At 39.0% G+C, this 21,702-nt stretch overlaps 2 non-coding genes across 2 annotated transcripts; both read left to right on the top strand.

Moving 5' to 3' along the window:
* Positions 1–1,315: 1,315 nt before the first annotated feature.
* On the top strand, positions 1,316–1,423 carry LOC112753961 (small nucleolar RNA R71). The gene has a single exon (XR_003178320.1). It is a non-coding gene; the product is annotated as a small nucleolar RNA R71 (small nucleolar RNA).
* A 19,358-nt stretch (positions 1,424–20,781) lies between these two features.
* On the top strand, positions 20,782–20,888 carry LOC112753011 (small nucleolar RNA R71). Its single transcript, XR_003177414.1, has one exon. It is a non-coding gene; the product is annotated as a small nucleolar RNA R71 (small nucleolar RNA).
* The last annotated feature ends 814 nt before the right edge of the window (positions 20,889–21,702 follow it).

The raw sequence follows: 21,702 nt of genomic DNA, 5'->3' as shown, positions 1-21,702 counted from the left end.
TTACTAACACGTCCTCTACTTGTCCATAAGCCTGTTTTCTTGAACTGTCTGCCATCTCTAATGAGATTTTAGCAGCTTGCACCCCATAAATTCCCAGTTTCTCTATTACAGAGAGGGGCATGAGGTTTATCCCTGAACCAAGGTCACACAGAGCCTTAAAGATCATGGTGCCTATAGTACAAGGTATTATGAACTTTCCAGGATCCTGTCTCTTCTGAGGCAATGTCCGTTGATCCAGATCACTTAGTTCATTGATGAACAAGGGAGGTTCAACTTCCCAAGTATCAATGCCAAATAATTTGGCATTCAGCTTCATGATTGCACCAAGAAACTTGGCAGCTTGCTCTTCAGTAACATCCTCATTCTCTTCAGAAGAGGAATACTCATCAGAGCTCATGAAGGGCATAAGGAGGTTTAATGGGATCTCTATGATCTCTAGATGAGCCTCAGAGTCCTTGGGTTCCTCAGAGGGAAGCTCCTTATGGACCACTGGACGTCCCAGGAGGTCTTCCTCCTTGGGATTCACGTCCTCTCCTTCCCTTACAGGTTCGGCCATGGTGCTTATGTCAATGGCCTTGCACTCTCCTTTTGGATTCTCTTCTGTATTGCTTGGGAGAGTACTAGGAGGGATTTCAGTGATCCTTTTACTCAGCTGGCCCACTTGCGCTTCCAGATTTCTAATGGAAGACTTTGTTTCATTCATGAAACTCACAGTGGCCTTAGATAGATCAGAGACTAGATTTGCTAAATTAGAAGCATTTTGTTCAGAGTTCTCTGTCTGTTGCTGAGTGGATGATGGAAAAGGTTTATTATTGTTAAACCTTTTTCTTCCACCATTATTAAAGCCTTGTTGAGGCTTTTGATCCTTCCATGAGAAATTTGGATGATTTCTCCATGATGAGTTATAGGTGTTTCCATAAGGTCCACCTAAGTAATTCACCTCTGCTATTGCAGGGTTCTCAGGATCATAAGCTTCTTCTTCATAAGAAGCCTCTTGAGTACTGTTGGATGCAGCTTGCATTCCATTCAGACTCTGAGAAATCATATTGACTTGCTGAGTTAATATTTTGTTCTAAGCCAATATGGCATTCAGAGTATCAATCTCAAGAACTCCCTTCTTCATAGGCGTCCCATTATTCACAGGATTCCTTTCAGAAGTGTACATGAACTGGTTATTAGCAACCATGTCAATGAGTTCTTGAGCTTCTGCAGGCGTTTTCTTTAGGTGAATAGATCCACCTGCAGAAGTGTCCAGTGACATCTTTGATAACTCAGATAAACCATCATAGAATATATCCAGGATGGTCCATTCTGAAAGCATGTCAGAAGGACACTTTTTGGTCAACTATTTGTATCTTTCCCAAGCTTCATAGAGGGATTCACCTTCTTTCTGTTTGAAGGTTTGAACATCAGCTCTAAGCTTGCTCAGCTTTTGAGGAGGAAAGTACTTGGCTAAGAAAGCCGTGACCAGCTTATCCCAAGAGTTCAGGCTGTCTTTGGGTTGAGAATCCAACCATAATCTAGCTCTGTCTCTTACAGCAAAAGGGAAAAGCATGAGCCTGTAGACTTCAGGATCTACTCCATTAGTCTTAACAGTATCACATATCTGCAAGAATTCAGTTAAGAACTGAAAAGGATCTTCAGATGGAAGTCCATGAAACATGCAGTTCTACTGCATCAGAGAAACTAATTGAGGTTTCAGCTCAAAGTTGTTTGCTCCAATGGTAGGAATGGAGATGCTTCTTCCATGTAAATTGGAATTAGGTGCAGTAAAGTCACCAAGCATCTTCCTTACATTATTATTATTATTTTCGGCTGCCATCTCCTTTTCCTGTTCGAAAATTTCTGAAAGGTTATCTTTGGATTGTTGTAATTTAGCTTCTCTTAATTTTCTCTTCAGAGTCCTTTCAGGTTCGGGATCTGCTTCCACAAGAATGTTCTTATCCTTGCTCCTGCTCATATGACAAAGAAGAAGGCACAGAAAAATAATAATAATAATATGGATCTTTTATACCACAGTATAGGGATCCCTGTGTGAGTAGAAGAAAAGAGGGAGATAAAGAATGTGATGTAATGGAAGAAACACAACTGTGAGGATGGCAGAGATGTGAGATGAGATGTTAGGATATGAATGAATAAATAGAATAAGATGGGAGAGAGGGAATTTTCGAAAATAATTTTTGAAAAAGAGTTAGTGATTTTTGAAAATAGTTTTTGAAAAATGTTAGTAATTTTCGAAACTTAAGATTTAAAAATTAAAATAATTAATAAATTAAAAAGAAATTTTGAAAAAGGGGGAAGATATTTTCGAAAATGAGAGAGAGAGAGTTAGTTAGGTAGTTTTGAAAAAGTTAAGAAACAAACAAAAAGTTAGTTAGTTAGTTGAAACAAATTTTGAAAAGATAAGAAGTTAGGAGGTTAGAAAGGATATTTTGAAATCAAATTTTTGAAAAAGGTAAGATAAGAAGATATTTTTGAAAAGATATGATAGAAATTAGTTTTTGAAAAAGATTTGATTTTTGAAAATCACAATTAATGACTTGATTCATAAGAAATCACAAGATATGATTCTAGAACTTAAAGTTTGAATCTTTCTTAACAAGCAAGTAACAAACTTCAAATTTTTGAATCAAAACATTAATTGATTATGTTATTTTCGAAAATTTGGTATAAAAATAAGAAAAAGATTTTTGAAAAATATTTTTGGAATTTTCGAAAATAACTAAGAATTTTGAAAAAGATTTGATTTTTGAAAAAGATTTTGAAAAAGATAAGATTTTCAAATTGAAAATTTGATTTGACTCATGAGAAACAATTTGATTTAAAAATTTTTTAAAAAGTCAATCCAAATTTTCGAATTTGATGAGAGAAAAAGGGAAAGATATTTTTTTGATTTTTGAATTTTTATGATGAGAGAGAAAAACAACAAAAAGACCCAATGCATGAAAATTTTGAATCAAAACAATGAATGCATGCATGAATGATATGAATGTCAAGATGAACACCAAGAACACTTTAAATGTCAAGATGAACATCAAGAACATATTTTTGAAAAATTTTTTATGCAAAGAAAACATGTAAGACACCAAACTTAGAAATCTTTCATGTTTAGACTCTAAGAAACGAAAAATGGACATGTAAAACAAGAAAAGACACAAAACATGAAAACATCAAGATCAAACAAGAAGACTTACCAAGAACAACTTGAAGATCATGAAGAACACTATGAATGCATGAGAATTTTCGAAAAATGCAGGATGCACATGCAATTGACACCAAACTTATAACATGACTCAAGACTCAAACAAGAAACAGAAAAATATTTTTGATTTTTATGATTTTATGAATTTTTTTGTATTTTTTTTTTCAAAAATTATCTAGAAAGAAAGAAAAATAAGGATTCCAAAATTTTTAATATGAATTCCAGGAATCTTGCATTGTTAGTCTAAAGCTTCAGTCCAGGAATTAGACATGGCTCACCAGCCAGCCAAGCTTTCAATGGAAGCTCCGGTCCAAAACACTAGACATGGCCAATGGCCAGTCAAGCTTTAGCATGTAAATCAGGAACAGCAGCAGGTGGATTAACAACAACTAGCTTGCTCTTGATAACAAATTGCTACCTCAGTCCAAGTAAATTTAGACATGGCTTTACAGCCAGTCAGGCTTCGCATGCTTCGTGAAATACTATAATTTATTCTTAAAAATTTTGAATCTAAATATGTTATTTTATTTTTGAAAACATTTTTATTTTTTTCGAAAACAGATGAGAAATTTTTGAAATATTTTTTTGAAAAAATTTTTGAAAAGAAAACAAAAAGAAAATTACCTAATCTGAGCAACAAGATGAACCGTCAGTTGTCCAAACTCAACAATCCCCGGCAACGGCGCCAAAAACTTGGTGCACGAAATTGTGATGTCCAGGCTTAAACAATCCCTGGCAATGTGAGCAACTTGGTGCGCGTAATCGTGATTACACATTCATAATTTGTCACAACTTCGATACAACTAACCAGCAAGTGCACTGGGTCGTCCAAGTAATACCTTACGTGAGTAAGGGTCGAATCCCACGGAGATTGTTGGTATGAAGCAAGCTATGGTCACCTTGTAAATCTCAGTCAGGCAGATATAAATTGATAATGGTGTTTTGTAATATTAATTAATAAAATAGGGATAGAAATACTTATGTAATTCATTGGTGAGAGTTTCAGATAAGCGAATGGAGATGCTTTTGTTCTTCTGAACCTCTGCTTTCCTGCTATCTTCATCCAATCAGTCGTACTCCTTTCCATGGCTGGCTTTATGCAAGGGCATCACCATTGTCAGTGGCTACATCCCCTCCTCTCAGTAAAAAATATGCTCACATGCTCTGTCACAGCACGGCTAATCATCTGTCGGTTCTCGATCATGCTGGAATAGGTTTCACCCTCCTTTTGCGTCTGTCACTAACGCCCAGCAATCGCGAGTTTGAAGCTCGTCACAGTCATTCAATCATTGAATCCTACTCGGAATACCACAGACAAGGTTTAGACTTTCCGGATTCTCTTGAATGCCGCCATCATTCTAGCTTATGCCACGAAGATTCCGATTAAGAGATCTAAGAGATATTCATTCTAGCTTGTTGCATGTAGAATGGAAGTGTTTGTCAGGCACGTGTTCATAGGGGAGAATGGTGATGAGCGTCACACATAATCATCACCTTCATCACGTTCTTGGGTGCGAATGGATATCTTAGAAGCGAAATAAGATGAATTGAATAGAAAACAGTAGTACTTTGCATTAATCTTTGAGGAACAGCAGAGCTCCACACCTTAATCTATGGAGTGTAGAAACTCTACCGTTGAAAATACATAAGTAAAAGGTCCAGGCATGGCCGAGATGGCCAGCCCCCTAAACGAGATCACAGGATCAGAATACAATCCAGGATCCCCGGATGTCAAATACAATAGTAAGAGGTCCTATTTATAATAAACTAGCTACTAGGGTTGACATGAGTAAGTAATTGATGCATAAATCCACTTCCGGGGCCCACTTAGTGTGTGCTTGGGCTGAGCTTTGAGTGTTACACGTGCAGAGGCCATTTGTGGAGTTGAACGCCAGGTTTTGATCCATTTCTGGCGTTCAACTCTGGTTTTGGATCCTTTTCTGGCGCTGGATGCCAGATTTAGGTAGAAAGCTGGCGTTGAACGCCAGTTTACGTCGTTTATTCTTGGCCAAAGTATGGACTATTATATATTGCTGGAAAGCCCTGGATGTCTACTTTTCAACGCAATTGGAAGCACGCCATTTCGAGTTCTGTAGCTCCAGTAAATCCACTTTGAGTACAAGGAGGTCAGAATACAACAGCATCAGCAATCCTTCTTCAACCTCTGAATCTGATTTTTGCTCAAGTCCCTCAATTTCAGCCAGAAAATACCTGAAATCATAGAAAAACACACAAACTCATAGTAAAGTCCAGAAATGTGAATTTAACATAAAAACTAATGAAAACATCCCTAAAAGTAACTAGATCCTACTAAAAACATACTAAAAACAATGTCAAAAAGCGTATAAATTATCCGCTCATCAATCAGCTACTCCCTGCTACTGATCCCATTAAGTTTGCAAACCGCTACTACGAGCTTAAGTATCCGGTGTTTGCAAACTCCAGGAACCTGTACCTGGAGAGGACTCTGAAGATCCTAGAAGAACTCTAGCAATACACCTCTGATCAGATCAAACAAAGAGGCTAGTTCTTCCTGGAAAGAAACCTGAGTGAGGTCAATGCCTCTTGGGTAAGGGAATTTTACTGCAATTACTTCAAAACTTCCCTAGATGCAGTACACCTAAGAGGGAAGCAGATTCTGGTCACTGAAGAGGCCATAGAAGATGTTTTGAAGCTTCTGCCTAAATCCGATCAGCTGGATGGTTATTAAAAAGCTAAGGAGGATATGCGCTGCATGAAGTTTGATTGGGATGCAGTCAAGGCCAGGATAGCCCTTGACCCGACTGTCCCATGGGTCATGGGTCAGAACACCACCATGCCTAAGGGAATCAAGCGGGCATACTTGAACGATGAGGCTTGGCTATGGCATCAGATCCTAAGCAACTTTATTATGCCGAGTACTCACGAGACGGAGCTACCTGCCGCTATGCTCACCCTCCTATGGTGTGTGATGGAGGGTAAGGACCTGTACCTGCCATGCTTCATTCGGTACTACATGGCCAGAGTCCACGTCCGAGGCACTCTCCCCTTCCCCTATCTGATTACACAGCTTGGCCGTCGAGTTGACGTGCCCTGGGATGATGCTGATGAGAAGCCACCTGCGGCAAAATACAAGAAAATTATCCCTCACATCAGGAACTTTCTGACTTTGGGCTACAGACCTCCATTCCTCACTCCTATTGATGAGACAGCCACACCATCTACCGGCCCCTCTTCCTCCACAGCTACCCCTGCTACCACCACTGCACCTCCACCTGCCTCAGAGCCGGTTTATCACCTAGTGCACCGCCTGTTTCGACAGCTAGACCAGATGGAGCGCCACAACCGGCACCGATATGTGCTGCGACGCTATGAGCACCTGAAGCTGATGATACGATCTGGCAATATCCCCTCCGAGCCTGATGATGCGTGAGCATCTTTCCTATCTTTTCCTAGTGAATTTGCATCTATTTTGTTGAGTTTAATTAAGAATTAATTATATTTTAACCACTATGGATGCTATTTTGAGTTTTGTGCAATTTTATTTATTTTAGGTAGCATTCGGATGGATTTGATGAAGTTTCTGCAGAGAAAGAGAAGAAGCCAAGGAGATGACCAACGAATACCGATGCGGAAGCATGGCTCACGCGACCACACGGAATGGAGGAAATCGCAATGACGCGATCGCGTGCCTGACGCGAACGCGTGGACTGGAATCTGCACAAATGACGCGAACGCGTGGACGACGCGGACGCGTCACATGTGCCACGTGCAGAAAAATGCAGAAAACGCTGGGGGCGATTTCTGGGCTGTTTTGACCCAGTTTTCAGCCCAGAAAACACAGATTAGAAGCTGCAGAATGGACGAAACAAGTGGTCCCCATCCATCCCTTGAAGACTTGATTATTTAAGTTAATTCAAATTTAAATTCAAATCTTACATTAGAAAAAGATATTATTTTAATTTTTAGTTTTAGATATTAGATTTTAAATTTATTAGGATTAGTTATAAAAAGAGAGAAACTTTCCTTCCTTTATAGAGAGGTGCTAGGGGAGATTCCACCTCATCCCATCAGGGGAACATAACTGACAATCCTAATTTTCTCTCTTTTCTATGAGCAACTAAACCTCCACTGTTAAGGTTAGGAGCTCTGTCTATGGATTAATTTTATTGCTTTTTCTATGTTAATTTATGTATGGATTTATAATTTAAGAATTGTTTTCGCTCTTTATTTTATGAATTTGAGTGGAACGGAAGTATGACCCTCTTTCTATTTGAGTTCCTGTAAAACTTGGAAAAGCTCTTTACTGAACAACAGCTTGAAAACATATTCTCGTAAATTTTAATTATTTGGACTTAACGGGATACGTGACATATAATCCTTTTATTTTTGGGTAACTAGAGTTTTTGTGGCATATAAACTAGAATTTGATTATCACCCTCTAATTGGAATTAATTGACCAAGGAATTGGCTGTTGATGAATTTTAGAGGAGACTAGGAAGGTCTAAGGAATTAGGGTCTAGTCACATATAGTTTGCCATAAATTAAATCCTACATGATTAAAATAGTTAGTAAGAAAAATTAATCCGGGAAAATAGATAACTCTAAAGCCTTAACTATTTTCTCCATATTTTATTCTCAACATATTTATTTTACTATTTTATTTTCTGCACGATTGAATATTCAAATACTCTTTTCTGTTTGTCTAACTAAGCCTATCAAACGCTATTATTGCTTAATCCATCAATCCTCGTGGGATCGACCCTTACTCACGTAAGGTATTACTTGGTACGACCCGGTGCACTTGCCGGTTAGTAAGTGTGGTTGTAAATTACTGCACCAAGTTTTTGGCGCCGTTGCTGGGGATTGATAGTGATTAACAACTATTAGTTGTTTGATTGTTTAGATTAGGCGTTTTAATTTTAATTTTATTTAAATATTATTTTATTATTTTTCAAAAAAAATCCCTTATTTTCTTTTTTTTCGTTCCCCCGTCTACAGTTACGTTTTCCTTTTTTAAAAAAAAAAAACTTTTTTTTTTCGTTTCCCACCCCCTGTCCCCCGTTTTAAATTTTTTTTTCCTTTTTCTTTTTCGTTTAACTTTTAAAATTTTTTTAAAAAAAATCCTCCGTCTGTTTTTTATATACTTTTCTTTTTTATTTATTTATTTATTTTTTTCTTTTATTTTCATTCGATTTCTTTTCATTATTATTATTTTTTTATATATTTTATTAACTTTAATTTTATTTCTGTTTTTTTATTTATTTAAAAAAAATTTCTTAATTTCTGAAATTAAGTTTGGTGTTTCCTAGTTAGTTTTATTTTAATTCTTCTTATTTTAATTTTTAGAATTTTGTTCTTTCTTCTTTACTTTTCTGTTTATCACATAGTGCGTTTAATCCTTTTTGGTATTTTGTGCTAAGGAAAAATAATGGAGAGAGATCATATGGGTTACTACTCACACCCGAGTAGTGATTCATATCATTATGAATGGGGGAATTACCCAAATTTTGGTTGGCAAGGTCAAAACCAAAGAAACCTCAGTGCTCCATATTCATATCAAGAACCACCACCTCTCTATCCGTATCATGAACCATAATCTTTCTACCCATATCAAGAGCCACTATCTCCCTATCTATACCAAGAACCATCCTCTTTTTACACTTATCAAGAACCATCACCTCCTTCTTATTCATCTCAAATACCATCAGATCTTGAGCTTCTCATGAAAGAATGCTTACATGATATAAAGACAAGTGTCAAAAATATAGAGAAGCATATACAGTCAATTATCAAGTACCAGGAAGAGGAACAAGCAAATTCCTTCCCAAAAGATACAATGCAAGATCCTATGGAAGAAAGTGAGGAAATCAATTAAAGAAGTTTATACTCCAGTGCATTAGAGAACTTTCCATCCTTACACATGGAAGAAGAGGAAGATGCAAAAACAAAGGGGGAAGATGCACCCACAAAGGACGAAGAAACAAAACCTCCTATGCCCTTGGTAAGCAATGAAGAAGAGATTGAATTAAAAGAAAGATACCAAGAAGAAGAGGTTGAAATTGAGGAAGCTTGCAAGGAGGTGGTAGAATTCAAAGTAGAACACAAGGGAGTAGAGCTTGCAAGACCTCTTCCAAGGCCATCACCATCCAATACAACATTCAAGTGGGTAAAATTCCTATCCTTAGTACATACTTTCCCACTTGAATATGGACTACTGGAGACGGATGGTCAACTTAGAGCTCTTTGTGGCATCAAGAGTAAGAGGAAGATGGTTAGTGATAAGAGTTGTCAAGCAAGGCTCAATATGGTTGCATGCTCCGAATTGAAGTGCAAGAATTGGTGTAGAGCTAATTTGAATGGGTCTAGAAGGTTGTTTGGATGTCTTTGTGAGAATTCAGATTGCTTGCCACCCGTTGGGAACAATGGTGATACACAAGAAGACGGGTGTAAAAGCAAAGTTTGGGACCCTGGAATTCATTCCCACAATCAACACTTTTGGGGCTTTGTCGCTTGCTTCAACTTGCTCAAAGGCATTGTGCGCCTAGTTTGGGATCCCGGTAGCCATTGGAATTATAAACATTGGTGGAGATTCTTGGATCAGTACAAGCACAAGCCACCATGACAAGAAGCTCACAACATGTCCAACTTAAGGACTTTAACTAAAAGTGCTTGGTGGGAGACAACCCACCGTGGTATGATCGTTCTTTTTCATTCTTAGTTATTTTTTTGTAATAGTAGTTTTCTTACTTAGTTGATTTTTATTAAGTTCTTACTAATTTTCTGATCATACAGCTATTTTATCACAAGAGCCGAACACCTCAAGCTAAAAAAAAAAAAAAGCACCCGACGCGAAAGCGTCGCTGACGCGTACGCGTCATCTAGGTGTGCAAGAAAAAATAAAAAGTTACAGAGAGTTGCGCGGGATTGGCGCCAGAATGAAGTCTTCCGCACAAACAAGCCCACGCGGACGCGTGGCCCACGCGTTCGCGTCGTTTGTGATTTTCGTCATTCACGCGGTCGCGTCACTGACGCGATCGCGTGACCTACAAATTCGACGTAAAAGAGCGTTTGGGCAGAGAGTTGTGCCAGCTTGGGGCAAGAAGTGTGCTAAAAGCACAAATTTGGTCACGCGGACGCGTGACTGACGCGTTCGCATCAGTTGCATATATGGCCATCCACGCGAACGCGTCGCTTGCGCTGCCCAGTTTTCTTTCTCTCTCTCTCCCAATCCTAATTCTCTCTTATTCTCTTATCCTTTTATTTTTCTTTTATCTTAATACTTTTCTCTTCTATTTTCAGTTCTTCTTTGCTTGAGGACAAGCAAACCTTTAAGTTTGGTATTGACACTTTGCTTAGAAGTTTTTTGTTTATTCCTATGGCACCAAAAGGGAGGCGAATCATCTTTACTGAGGAGCACAACTTGAAGAATAAAGCGACCGCTAGGATAATTAAGGTGGTCGAGTTCCTTTCATTTTTTATTCCTCCCCTCTTTGTCTCTGTTATGTTCCGGTTTTATGCTATTTTTCTTTGTTTGTTGCATGATCCTTTATTAGTTAGAATCCTAGAACTAGTTTAGTTTTCTCGTAATTGCTTTAATTCTGAAAAGATGTCTCATGTATTACTCACTGAGCTTGAATTCAAAAAAAAAAATTAAATAAATAGGAGTGATATATTGCATGAGAAAGTTGGTCTATATTGAAGAATAGTCTTATTTACTTAAATGTGGTGGTATTTTCTGTGACTCTGAATGCATGCTTGAACAGTGCATATTTTTTATAGTGAAGTTTATGAATGTTAAAAATTGTTGGCTCTTGAAAGAATGATGAAAAAGAGAAATGTTATTGATAATCTGAAAAATCATAAAATTGATTCTTGAAGTAAGAAAAAGCAGTGAAAAACACAAACTTGCGAAAAAAAAAGAAAATCATAAAATAAAATAAAATAAAATAAAAAAGCAAGTAGAAAAAGCCAATAACCCTTTAAACTAAAAGGCAAGGGTAAAAAGAATCCAAGGGTTTGAGCATTAATGGATAGGAGGGCCATAAGGAATAAAATCCTGGCCTAAGCGGCTAAATCAAGCTGTCCCTAACCATGTGCTTGTGGGGTGAAGGTGTCAAGTGAAAAGCTTGAGACTGAGCGGTTAAAGTCGTGATCCAAAGCAAAAAGAGTGTGCTTAAGAACTCTGGGCACCTCTAACTGGGGACTCTAGCAAAGCTGAGTCACAATCTGAAAAGGTTCACCCAGTTATGTGTCTGTGGCATTTATGTATCCGGTGGTAATACTGGAAAACAAAATGCTTAGGGTCACAGCCAAGACTCATAAAGTAGCTGTGTTCAAGAATCAACATACTAAACTAGGAGAATCAATAACACTATCTGAATTCTGAGTTCCTATGGATGCCAATCATTCTGAACTTCAAAAGATAAAATGAGATGCCAAAACTGTTCAGGATTGCAGTTGTAAACCCCATTATAAGAAGAAGACATGGGCTTAATTGAACTCTCATTCTCATGCAAATTCACATCCTAAGCCTATATTAGTTTTGGTTGCTTGAGGACAAGCAATAGTTTAAGTTTGGTGTTGTGATGCGTGAGCATCTTTCCTATCTTTTCCTAGTGAATTTGCATCTAATTTGTTGAGTTTAATTAAGAATTAATTATATTTTAACCACTATGGATGCTATTTTGAGTTTTGTGCAATTTTATTTATTTTAGGTAGCATTCAGATGAATTTGATGAAGTTTCTGCAGAGAAAGAGAAGAAGCCAAGGAGATGACCAGCGAATACCGATGCGGACGCATGGCTCACGCGACCACACGGAATGGACGAAATCGCAATGACGCGATCGCGTGCCTGACGCAAACGCGTGGACTGGAATCTGCACAAATGACGCAAACGCGTGGACGACGCGGACACGTCACATGTGCCACATGCAGAAAAATGCAGAAAATGCTGGGGGCGATTTCTGGGCTGTTTTGACCCAGTTTTCCGCCCAGAAAACACAGATTAGAAGCTGCAGAATGGACGAAACAAGTGGTCCCCATCCATCCCTTGAAGACTTGATTATTTAAATTAATTCAAATTTAAATTCAAATCTTAAATTAGGAAAAGATATTATTTTAATTTTTAGTTTTAGATATTAGATTTTAAATTTATTAGGATTAGTTAAAAAAAGGGAGAAACTTTTCTTCCTTTGTAGAGAGGTGCTGGGGGAGATTCCACCTCATCCCATCAGGGGAACATAACTGACAATCCTAATTTTCTCTCTTTTCTATGAGCAACTAAACCTCCACTGTTAAGGTTAGGAGCTCTGTCTTTGGATTAATTTTATTGCTTTTTCTATATTAATTTATGTATGGATTTATAATTTAAGAATTGTTTTCGCTCTTTATTTTATGAATTTGGATGGAACGGAAGTATGACCCTCTTTCTATTTGAGTTCCTGTAAAACTTGGAAAAGCTCTTTACTGAACAACAGATTGAAAACATATTCTCGTAAATTTTAATTATTTGGACTTAACGGGATACGTGACATATAATCCTTTTATTTTTGGGTAATTAGAGTTTTTGTGGCATATAAACTGGAATTTGATTATCACCCTCTAATTGGAATTAATTGACCAAGGAATTGGCTGTTGATGAATTTTAGAGGAGACTAGGAAGGTCTAAGGAATTAGGGTCTAGTCACATATAGTTTGCCATAAATTAAATCCTACATGATTAAAATAGTTAGTAAGAAAAATTAATCCGGGAAAATAGATAACTCTGAAGCCTTAACTATTTTCTCCATATTTTATTCTCAACTTATTTATTTTACTATTTTATTTTCTGCACGATTGAATATTCAAATACTCTTTTCTGTTTGTCTAACTAAGCCTATCAAACGCTATTGTTGCTTAATCCATCAATCCTCGTGGGATCGACCCTTACTCACGTAAGGTATTACTTGGTACGACCCGGTGCACTTGCCGGTTAGTTGATACGCGGAAAACTTGTCTTGCAACAAATTTCCTTCGGCAAGTGTACCGAATTCGTCGTCAAGTAAAAAATCACGATAGAGTGAGGTCGAATCCCACAGAGATTGATTGATCAAGCAACTTTAATTAGAGGAATGTTCTAGTTGAACGAATCAGAATTTGAGTTGAGAATTGCAGAAAATTAAATGGCGGGAACGTAAATGGCAGAAACAGTAAATGCTGGAACTAAAGAGCTGAATGTAAATGGTGGAAAGTAAATTGCAGAATCTTAAATGGGAATGGGGTAATTGCTCATAAAAGTAAATGGCAGAAATTAAAGAGAATGGGTAAGATCAGAAATGGGAGTTCATTGGGCTCAGGAGATGTTGCATTCTCCGGATCAAGTTCATTTTCATCTCTTCCTCAATCAATGCATTCATTGATCTCCTTGGCAATCTTAAGTGATCGAATTACAATTCCTTGTAATTTAATCTCTCAAATCTTGATCAATAGCCAATTCCTTGGTCAATTGCTCATGAGAAGAGATGAAGTATGGTCACTGATTATACCACATGCATTTCCCAAATCAAGTGTTAGAAGGATTATAGTCACATATCCATCCACACCCAATTTGGTCCAGCATGAGAAAGCATTTCTAGCATGATCCCTTCATTCCTCTTTCAAGGTTCAGAAGAGATCCAAGTATGAATAGCTTCTTTTCCAAGATAACTACCCAATTGGATGAAGATCGAAAGCTTTCTAGTAAAATCAAGAAAAAAGATAGAAGAAGGAGAATGGAAACTAAAATTGATCCATCAAATTACAACAGAGCTCCCTAACCCAATGAAAGGGGTTTAGTTGTTCATAGCTCTGGAAAATGAAAATCAAGATGGAGAATACATGCTGAAAGTAAACTAGAAGTGCAGAGAAAGTAAAATACAGAGAGTAATTCTAGGCCAAAGGCTCCCTAAAGTTTCCAGCTCCCTAAACTAATTCAAAGTTACTCCTATATATAATACTCTTCTGATCTTCTAGTTGGCTCTTCAAGTCTTGGGTATGGGCTTTTGGATCCTGAGTTTGAAGCAGTTATCTTCATCATTGGGCTTAGCTTTGCTTGCAGAGAGAAAGTGTGAAGTAGGCAAGGACTTTTAAGCAGTTATCTTCATCAGGGACTTTTGACTGAGTTTGTGACACTTACCTTTGTCCCTAACGTTCTAATGTGCCCCTATTTCTCACGTTAGAGTCCACGTTAACTAGGTTAACGTAGCTTCTAACGTAGTCATGCTAGCCATCTCCAACGTTAGTGACAAAGGTGAGTGTCTCTAACGTTGGCTCATCATCTCTTTATCCACGTTAGCTTCCACGTTAACTAAGTTAACGTGGAAGTTCACGTTGCTCATGGTGGCTCTTGGTGGTTCACCCCAACGTTAGTGACAAAGGTAAGTGTCACTAACGTTGGCGACCAATTGCTCTCTCCACGTTAGCTTCCACATTAACTAAGTTAACGTGGGAGTTAACGTGGCTTATGGAAGCTTGGTCCAACGTTAGTGACAAAGGGGAGTGTCACTAACATTGGCCTTATTGTCTTCTTCCACGTTAGAGTTCACGTTAACTTAGTTAACGTGACTCTTAACGTGGGCTTATGATGGCTTCGAGGGCGTTATTGGCGATTACATTTCTCATTAACTTTGCAAGTTAGCACCCATTCCACGTTAGAGGTCACGTTAGTGGGACTAACGTGACTGCTAATGTAGTTCTTCTTTGCTTCCTTTGTCCTGAAATCAAGCAACAAAGTGCATCAAAGTTCTAGTCCAAGTCATGAGTCATGCATCATCCAATTTATCATATACTTCATGCAAAATCCTCATGAAATCATGTAAAACGCACAATGTATGCTTGAATGAAGATGTAAGTGAATATCTACCCCAAACTAGCTTATTTTCTAAGAAAATGCATGAAACTACCCTAAAAACAGTAAAGAAAAGGTCAGTGAAACTGGCCAAAATGCCCTGGCATCACAACACCAAACTTAAAGCTTGCTTGTCCCTAAGCAAGTACTGGAACAAGAGAATGATGAATGGTATGCCAAGAGAAATGAGTCATTCTTGTGGAAGTCATTTTTCTGGTTTTATGGTGGTTTCATGCATAGCAACTTAGGTTCATTCCTTCACTGGCTTTCAGACCTTTATCATGTCATAGAATACTCACTGTGATTGCATCCCATGAGACTTTTATTCATTGATCCTTTTGTTGTCATTTCAGGGCTTATTTGTGTTCTTAGGCTAAGTGCTCTGTAAGGGGGCAACTCTTTAAAATAAGCTTTCAGCCAACACTCCCGAACCAGTTGGTTCAAGGTGCTAGGTGTTGAAGCACCCCTAAGGACTTACTTCCTCAAGTCTCTCCCCCATACATACACACCACAGGCACATGGGTTTTTTATTTTCTTTCCTTGAGGTCTTGGTGTCCAGCACCTCTTTGGGCTACTAAATGTTCTGTAACAAAGATTGCTCTTGATGGTGGACTTTCAGCCGATAATCCCTGGTTAGTTAACCCAAGTTACCAGGTGATAAAGCACCCCTGAGAGCTTAGTAATCCAAGCAGATCCTTGGTACAGGAACACCACAGACACATCCCTCAAGACTCAAACCCTTGGTTCCTAGCCTCTTTTCTTGCTTTTTTTTTATTCTTCAACTTTGATTGTTCTTTCCCTTTTTCTTATTAGGATCTTATTATTTAGCTAGTCTCATGGGTATGTTCAAAGCATAGTATTCATGACAGATAGTTGTCATCCCACCTTGTGGTTGAACCAACATAGCTAACTTATGACCACACCACAAACTCGGGAACTTACTCCATAGTATGAACTCCACTCTGGTCTTTTATAAAACACTCATTCTCTTTTTATTTGATTCAAAAGGACAAGCATAAAATAAGTAAGGAGATGATGCAGTAATGACATTCAGACTAGCCAACACAGCCCTAATCAACAAAAAGTTTAAAAGACAGAATTGAAAAAGGTTCAAACTATCATGGAAGCATGTTCTATCTCATACAATATCTTCCTTATTTAAAGCATAGAAAAAGATGGACCAAAGAAGGAACTCCACCACCTTTTACTCATGTGGTTGCCCATGCTCTCCTCCTTGCTTGTCCTCTTTGTATCCCTCTTGAGTGCTCGTACTCCCACTCCTTTTGCTCTTTCCAATCAACTTCTTCCAGAAACCACCATCTTCCATTCTTCTTTAGTGTTTCCTTCTGCTGTTTCACTTTTCTTTCTTCTTGTTCTACAAAATCTTTTTGAACCTCATCCTATGTAGGGATAGCATAGTGTAGATGATGCATATGACTAGACATGTAGTTCAACTTGGCTTGAGTGTTTACGTTGAACTCCTACCTATGTAGTTGCCATCCTTCATTAAGTACAGTGAACTCATTGAATGCTTTCATCTAAGCTATTTGCCGCTGATTGAGTTCTTGCAAGTGCTTATCTTGACGTTCTTGCCTCTCAGTAACTTGGTGGATGGCTTGAGTGAGCTAGGAGTAGTGTTCCTGTTGCTGCTCCATTTGTTGTTTCTGCCACTCTTCTTGTTGGCTCGTCCAGTTGGACTGAAGGTTTAGTATTTGCTCTTGTCCTTCCATATGTCTCATCCCCAAATCTTCAATGGCTCTTAGAAGGTGATTCATATTCAAGTTGGCTGGGTCATGATGTTCTTCTTGTTGATATTCTTCCTGATGAGATTCCTCTTGATGAGCTCCTTCTTTCGCTTTTTGCTTTCCTATTTGGGGTCTCCTTTGTTGTTGGGCGGGAGTAGTATAGATCAAATGCTGGAGTGTAACTAGCCTCCCAAGATTCACCCAGTCTGGATTGCTATCCTCAAAGACTACCTTGGCTCTTGTACACAATCTGAGAATAGTGCTGGGGTACCAAAGCCTGGCACCCGGATCAACCTTCTCAGCTGACTCTTGAATTCCCTCAGCTATGAGTTCATGCACATTGATTTCTCCACCTTGTACTAGGCAATGTACCATAGTCGCTCGATTGATATTGACCTCTGAATTATTTGCAGCTGGGAGGATAGACCTCCTTACGAGTTCAAACCATCCCTTGGCCTCCGGGCTAAGGTCTCCCCTCTTGATGAATCGGGGTCTCCCATCTGCATACCTCTCCCAGTCAGCTGCTATAACACAGATATCAGTCACGATTTCTGTGAGCTCATCATTGTCAGGGCTCTTATTTATCCTTGCATGATAACTGAGCTCATCAAAATGTGGTGATTTCAAGTGAAGAGTTCTTGTTATAGCATTTGGGCTGAAGTCCACCTCCTTTCCTCTTACGTAGCTTTTGAAGGTTGAGGCCTTGGTTTTGTCTTCTCTAACCACATTTGCATAGAACTCTTTGATGAGGTTTGCATTGATCTTCCCCTCTGGATTCGTGAGTCTTTGCCACCCTCTTTGTTCAATTTTCTCCCGAATCTGTGGGCACTCGTCTTCATTGATTTGGAAGGTTAACTCTGGCAGTATCTTTTTGAGCTTTATCTGCTCAAATTCTTGTTCATGGAACGCAGTTTTGAATCTCTTCTCATCGAAAGGAATGCTCTCCATTGGTTCCTTCCTCTTTTACCTCTTGGAGCTTGATGATGTCATGAATTTGAGTTGCTGTGTGAGGAGATTAGAAGGTACGGATAAATGAGGAATTTGGTTGGTTAGGACGAGGTGTGATCAAAAAATTTTGGATGCCAGAAGTGTGAAGTGTGGAGAGTGGGAATTTGAGTGTGAGGGGTAAGTACGCACTAGGACTCACTTATATAGGGAGATGATGAGGGGATGAAAGGTATGGATTGATGTGGTGGTTGTTGGATGGACGGATGGGGTTTTGCAGATCATGAGCACAAGGATCCGCATCTTTATGAGGGCTATTGGGTCGGTCTTCAAGGGTCTCCTTTCTTCAATGTTGCATGGCAACATTTTCCAATGCATTTCCCTTTGGGGCACGTGTGTTGTATCCTCCTTTTGTGGTGTCCAAACCTTCTTCATTTAATTGTCCAATCAATCCTCTTCAATGCTCCTTTCCTTTTCCCTATAAAAATAAAAAAAATCAATATCATAAAAAAAGATTTAAACTTTACGTCTAGAATAATAAAGAAAAAGAATTAGATTGTTTATTCATGAATACCAACTAACTAACTAACTGTGCATCCTTATATGCATATTCGTGGCACCTTGGGTGACACCAAACTTAGTTTGGAGCACTGTGATGAAAAGTTTGTGTTCAAAGCTCTAAGACTAGCATGCTCTGGGTTGCATTCATGCTTTCTTGGCATGCTTTGAACACCAAACTTATTCTTCACTATATACTGCATAATAAGGATTTTTACCAAGTGTTTGTCAAGTTTGGGTTGGAATTCATAAATATTGACTTATTCACTATTTTTTAAAAGCATATAAAATATGGGTTGCCTCCCATGAAGCGCTTCTTTAGAGTCACTAGCTTGACGTTTCGCCTTTATCAGGGAGGTCGATAGTGCTTCAAGTCTTCTCCTTTGGCAGTAGACCTATATCCAGTAGTTGTATCAATGATCTCTACATGTTCCAAGGAGAGAACTCTGTTGATAGCGAAGACCTTAGGTAGCTGAGATGGCACAGTGGGGAGATCAGGGGGGATATCTGGGAAGTAAGCTGAGATCACTTTATCCCCTGGAGAGAAGTCCTCTATAGGGATCTTTTTGTTCCTCCACCTCCTTGGTACCTTCTTCTTTGTTCCTTGTGATGTTGTCTTACTCTTTGTGGCCTCTTCTTCTAAAGGAATTTTGATGTTGTCTTCACATGCCTCTGGTGGTTTAGGTTCCTCCAACTTTTCCTTGAGCTGTGACAGCTGCTTGTTTCCTTGTCCATCAACCAAGGGAATCTCCGGATGAGCTTGTTGTTCTTCAGTACTCATCTCTTCCTTCAGTATCTCACTGTGATCCTTCCTTGGTTCCTTGTTCTCTTGATCTGTTTCTTGTGAGTGTTTGAAAACAGTGAAGGCGAGCTGTTCATCATGGATCCTCAAAATTAGCTCCCCTCGCTCCACATCTATGAGTGCTCTGGCTGTAGCTAGGAATGGTCTTCCCAATATGATTGGGTGAGTGTAACTCTCTTCCATGTCCAATATGACAAAGTCTGCTGGGAGGAAGTATTTTCCAACCTTTACCAACACATTTTCCACCACTCCTATTGCTTATTTTTGAGTTTTGTCAGCCAGCCTGATGACTACATCTGTGGGCATTATCTCATTGATCTGCAGCCTCTTCACAAGGGACAAGGGCATTAAGTTGATGCTTGCTCCCAAATCGCAGAGTGCTCTATCAAACATTATTTCTCCTATGGCACAGGGTATGTGAAAACTCCCTGGGTCCTTTCTTTTTGTAGGCAACTCTGGTTGAATGAGGGAACTGCACTCCTTGTTCATCACTATAGTTTGGCCTTCTTTGAGTGAGCTTTTCCTGGGAAGCAGTTTCATCATATACTTGATGTATGCAGGCATTTGTTGGATGGTCTTGATGAATGGTATGTTTACATGCAGAGATGCAAACAAGTCAAGAAATCTTGAGTATATTCTCTTCTCCACAGCACCATTGAGTGGTTGAGGAAAGGGTGCATAGAGTCTCAGCAGCTCCTATTGTGAGATTTTTGGTTCTTGGTGATCTTTTTCCTTCTCCTCTGCTGAGGTATCTCCAGGTTGTTCTGACGGCTTGTTTGGCTTGTCCTCAGTCTCTTTATCACTTATAGTGACCATCTTGCAATCTTCCCATCTTACTTTCTTTGTTTCTCCTCTCAGATTTTTCTCTGTGTTACTTGGGAATCCATCTGTAGGTTTGGGAATCTGCTCAGAGAGATACCCTACTTGAGATTCCAACCTCTTGATGGTGTCTCCCTAGTTCTTAAAATTTGCTCGCACTTCCTCCTTGAATGCCTTGTTGTCTTGAATCTCTTTGCCTATGCCTTCAAGTAGACTCTCAATCCTTGAGAGTCTGTCATAAATGATGGGTGATTGGGATTAGAAGTGGAAGGATGAGGAGTGTTATTTTGGTTTTGATATGGATGTGAAGAGGTATTGTTATGGTGGTGTTGATATGTTCTCTGTGTGAATTGTTGGTGAGCTGCATGGTTGTTGGGGTTGTGATATCTCCAATCTTGGCCTTGATCTTGTTGATTCCCCCACCCAAAGTTTGGGTGATTCCTCTAACCAGGGTTGTAGGTCTTGGAGTATGGATCATGGTTTTGCCTAGGTGAATTTCCAATGTAGTTAGCTTGCTCCTGACTACCCGCTGCTTCTTCATTCTCTCCTTCTTGGGTTGCTGATGAAGTGGTGATTGCTGCTACTTGGTTCCTCTCCATCTTCTTGGTGAGGTCAGTCAGCTGCTTGGTAATGAGCTTATTTTGGGCCAGCAGAGCATCTACATTGTTTAACTCCATCACTCCTCTAGTGTTCCCTCTTTCAGAAGCATAGAAATAGTCATTTTCTGCTACAGTTTCAATGGCATCTATGGCCTCCTCAATAGTCTTCTTCTTGTTCAGAGATCCCCCAAATGAGTGGTCTACTGCTTTCTTTGATTCATAAGAAAGGCCTTCATAGAAAATGTGTAGCTGCACCCATTCATTGAACATATCTGGTGGACACCTCCTCGTCAGGTCCTTAAACCTCTCACATGCTTCATATAGAGTCTCACCATCTTGTTGCCTGAAACTTTGGACCTCAGCTCTCAGCCTGTTGATTCTTTGGGGAGGACAGAATATGGCTAAAAATTTGTTCACCGCATCTTCCCAAGTTGTCAAACTCTCTTTCGGAAAAGACTCCAACCACTTGGCTGCCTTATCCTTGAGTGAGAATGGAAATAAGAGCATTCTATAGGCGTCAGGATGAACACCGTTAGACTTCACTGTGTCACATATTCTCAGGAAGGTGGTTAGATGTTGATTGGGGTCTTCTTGGACTCCTCCTCCGAATGAACAGTTGTTCTGAACAAGGGTGATGAGCTGCGGTTTTAGTTCAAAATTATTGGGATGGATGGTCGGCTTTTGAATGCTACTTCCACAGTTTCCTGGGTTTGGATTGATGTAAGAGCCTAAAACTCTTCTCTCCTCCCCAGCATGATTTGCTCGACCTTCTCTGCCATGGTTGTGAGCCTCTTCTTCATGATGGTTTTCCATGTTTTCTTCTATGTTTGGTTCAAAGTATTCCTCCTCTTCCTCGGCACCCACTACTCGTTTTTCTCTTGCTTCCCTCCTTAATCTAAGGAAGGTCCTCTCAGGTTCTGAATCAAAGGAAGTTGAAGCCCCGGTTCTTCTCCCTGTCATACAACTAACAAAGCACAAGCAAAGAAAATAGATGCAGGAAGTATTTCTGTTAGAATTACTGTTAGTGTGAGTGATGCAATATATCAAACAGTTAGTGGGTCAGTGAACTGAATTGTAAATAACTAAAAAAAACGAAAAAGTAGGGGGAGGGGAAGAAATTAACTAAAACTGAAAGTAAATTACTCAAACAGAAAATTAAATCAAACAAACTAAAAATGCTCAATCT

This window comes from Arachis hypogaea, chromosome 15, assembly GCF_003086295.3.
Source record: "Arachis hypogaea cultivar Tifrunner chromosome 15, arahy.Tifrunner.gnm2.J5K5, whole genome shotgun sequence".
Lineage (NCBI taxonomy): Eukaryota > Viridiplantae > Streptophyta > Magnoliopsida > Fabales > Fabaceae > Arachis > Arachis hypogaea.
The sequence above is the reverse complement of the archived record's forward strand: the minus strand, read 5'-3'. Positions and strand labels throughout refer to the sequence as shown.